Source organism: Chroicocephalus ridibundus, chromosome 14 (assembly GCF_963924245.1).
Source record: "Chroicocephalus ridibundus chromosome 14, bChrRid1.1, whole genome shotgun sequence".
NCBI classification, from domain to species: Eukaryota; Metazoa; Chordata; class Aves; order Charadriiformes; family Laridae; genus Chroicocephalus; species Chroicocephalus ridibundus.
Genome location: NC_086297.1, coordinates 15286956 through 15291124, shown reverse-complemented (window position 1 = coordinate 15291124; position 4169 = coordinate 15286956).

Here is a 4169-nt window from a genome sequence, read left to right as displayed (position 1 = left end):
GCTGAGGGCTCCAGATTTGGACACAGTACTCCAGGTAGGGTCTCATGAGAGCAGAGTAGAGGGGGAGAATCACCTCTCTGGATCTGCTGGACATGGTTCTTCTGATGCAGCCCAGGGTGCGAATGGCCTCCTGGGCTGCAAGTGCACATTGTTGGCTCATGTGCAGCTTTTCACCCACCAGGACCCCCAAGTCCTTTTCCACAGGGCTGTTCCTATCACATCATCCCCCAGCCTGTATTGATAATGAGGATTGTCCTGAACTAAGAGCAGGATCTTGCACTTGGCCTTGTTGAACTTCATGAGGTTTGCATGGGCTCATCTCTCTAGCTCGTTCAGGTCCCTCTGGATGACATCCCGTCCCTCTGACACATCAACCACACCACTCAGCTTGGTGTCATCTGCAAACTTGCTGAGGGTGCACTTAATCCCACTGTCTATGTCATTGATGAAGATGTTGAACAGCACCGGTGCCAGTACGGATCCCTGAGGGACACCACTTGTCACCCCTCTCCATCTGGACATGGAGCCATTGACCACCACCTTCTGGATGTGACCATCCAGCCAGTTCCTTATCCACCGAACAGTCCACCCATCCAATCAGTATCTCTCCAACTTAGAGAGAAGGATGTTGTGGGAGACTGTGTCGAAGGCCTTGCAGAAGTCCAGATAGATGATATCCATTGCTCTCCCCTTGTGCACTGATATGGTCACTCTGTTGTAGAAAGCCACTAGGTTGGTCAGGCAGGACTTGCCCTTAGTGAAGCCATGCTGGCTGTCTCGAATCACCTCCCTGTCCTCCACGTGCCTTAGCATAGCTTCTAGGAGGCTCTGCTCCATGATCTTCCCAGGCACAGAGGTGAGGCTGACAGGGCGGTAGTTCCCAGGGTCCTCCTTTCTACCCTTTTTAAAAATAGGTGTGATGTGTCCCTTTTTCCAGTGACCGGGGTCTTCACTTGACTGCTGTGACTGTTCAAATATCATGGAGAGTGGCTTGGCAGCTACATCAGCCAATTCTCTCAGGACTTTGGGATGCATCTCATCAGGTCCCATAGAATTGTGCATGTTCAGGTTTCTCAGGTGGTCACGAACCTTGTCTTCTCTTACAGTGGGAGGTACTTTGTCCCCCAGGTCCCCTTCTTGTGTCCTTCCACTCGGGAGGCACAAGGAGAGAGGCTGGCAGTGAAGACTGAGGCAAAAATGCTGTTGAGAACCTCAGTCTTCTCCTCGTCTGTTGTTACCAGTTTGCCATTCTTGGTCATCAGGGAGGGTATGCTTTCTTTAACCTTTGTATTCTGATTGACGTTCCTGTAGAAGCCCTTCTTATTATTCTTTGCATCCCTCGCCAAGTTCAGCTTCCACCGCGCATTGGCCTTCTTGACCTTATTCCTATATAACCGGGCAGCGTCCCCATCCTCTTTCCAGGATACCCGATCCGGCTCGAACTGCCTGTGCAGTTCCTTCTTGCCTTTTAGGTTGACCAGCAAGTCGCAGCTCAGCCATGCTGGTCTCTTCCCGTTCTTGCTTGATTTCTTACACCTGGGGTTCATTGAGTCCAAATCCCTGCACCTTGCAGGACTAATTAAAATTAACCATATGACTGAGAGTGTCATCCAGACACTCTGTGTAGTCTGACAGGCTTGGTGCCATGACCGCTTCCCTGGGAAGCCTGTTCCAGTAACCAACCATCCTCTCAGTGAAGACCCTTTTCCTACATACAATCTGAACTACCCCTGATGCTGCTTCATTCAATATCCTCATGTCGCTGTATTTGAGGATTGTCAGTGTGTTTGGGGATCTTGTTGAGGGGTATCTCTTGCAGTGTTCTTGACCATAGGGCCCTTCCCAAAGTTTAGACTTGTAAAGATTAGTGTGGGTATGTGGCTGATTTCTCTCCCTTACTGCCAGATGAGGAAGGCAGTATCTGTACCTAACAGTCCATCTTCTCCCAGGGCTACTGCATGCAACACTAGACGGCTGGGCTTGACCTGTCAGGGAAGATACCTGTTGTATCTTCCTCCTGTTCCATAGGGCATCTTTCTTCAGGGACTCCTTCTTCTAATACAGGACTTCTCTTGGTCCTGCTCCTCCAGGAAAGGCAGAGATCTTTCGTCCCTTTTGATGTCCAAGTGCAGACAAATGGTCTCTGCATGTCAGAATGCAGAGAATATAGAAAACCCTGAAGATTATGTTTGTTTTTCACAGAGACTCTTTTGCAGGTCTCCCTACAGCAAGCATGCATGCTGGGAAGTGTGAAATGAAGCAGTGAGATGGGATAAACTTTGATAGATGTCTACTCTGTGTCAGAATATGACAGGTGAATCTCAGAACAAGTAGTTCATTATTATACAATGTTTGATTTCTATAGAAAGCAGTTTTTAAATATAACTACATCAATAGAAGTAAAAGATCTCTATCCAATGCTGATAGTTGCCACACCTCTTACATTCTAAAGATTTATCTTCATCAGTTTTGATGCTAAAAATTTTTCTTACTGTCTAAAAAGAAAATTTAAGTAGACTCTGCGCATCCTTTCTTTTAAACTGAAACAACCCATTATCACTTAACATGAAATGATTATCTTGCACTTAAATATTTGCTTCTAATACTGCTACTTGGCAAAATCAATGCTGGATTTTGATCTCCTTTTGTGTCACAAACAGCTTGCTGGAGAAATACAAACCCCCACAATCATGTTTGATCTTCAGTCTGTATGAGGGAAGTCAACATGGCAACAGAATTTCCAGAATTATTTGTCTTTTTTTTTGATATAGAAATACTTATCAATATTCAAATCCCATCTCTGATAAGTGTAGCAGACTTTCCTGATACCATACTGATACCTCAGTTGAAACTGTTATAATTACACAGAATCACAGAATCACTGAAACGTAGGGTTGGAAGGGACCTCTGGAGATCATCTAGTCCAACCCCCGGCCAGAGCAGGGTCACCCAGAGCAGGTGGCACAGGAATGCGCCCATGTGGGTTCGGAAAGTCTCCAGAGACAGAGACTCCACCACCTCTCTGGGCAGCCTGAGCCAGGGCTCTGCCACCCTCACAGCAAAGAAGCTCCTCCTCATGTTTAGGTGGAACTTCCTATGGTCAAGTTTGTGCCCGTTACCCCTTGTCCTGTTGCCGGACACCACTGAAAAGAGCCTGGCCCCATCCTCCTGACACCCCCCCTTTCAGTATTTATAAGCATTGATAAGATGCCCCCTTAGTCCTCTTTTTTCCAGACTAAAGAGACCCAAATCCTTCAGCCTTTCTTCACAAGTGAGGTGTTCCAGTCCCCTAATCATCTTCATAGCCCTTTGCTGTACCCACTTAAACGTATTCTTTTTTATTTATTACTTCTTTACACTATATTGTATCTATAACAACAAAAAGAAAACACTCCATCACCTTTATCTGTCTTAATATTATCAATTATCAATTATCTTTCAGTTGTCCATAAAATACTTGGTTTTACCTATGCCCAGGAGTTTGCAACCTTTCTTCAGTAGTCTTTTAACTGTGGATTCCTGTCACTCGCCCCATCTGTGAACTGGCTATTGTTTTTTGCTACATATGAAACAAAATAGCTTCAGAGAAAGAGAGTGAGGGTAACTGTTCATGTCACCATCTCACCACATTGGTCTAACTGCTTGTCAATGCTTAGAGTGAACTTCAGTCTCCTGAATCAAAGTAGAAATTGGAGTTTCTGACACCCTTAAGCCTAACCAAATAAGCAACATTTTTCAATTAACAAAATTAGTAAATAATTTAAAAAAAAATAGCTCCAGGAATCTCCTTTCCTTTACTTTTTTTTGGCTAAAAATTCATGAAATACCTTGAAAGAATGTAGTCTTAGTCTATGAAAGAAATTCATACTTCTCTTTGCAAGATGGATAGCAAATCAATATAATTGTTGTTATTCCTCATGCGTGTTTAAAAATGTAGATGTAAAAATGTACTACTGTTTAATATACTTTTAAATGTGAACATGAACTGCGTACAAATACTCCAAAAGTAATGAATACTAGAATAAAAAAATAAAACATGCTAATCACTGTTCATATGCAAAGGTCTCTACTGCCTTTATTACCTAGACATAAATGAAAATTACAGAAGAAAGCAACACAGAGATATAAATTTTATGCATGCCTCCGGTCACTTTTTAGCCTTGAGATAC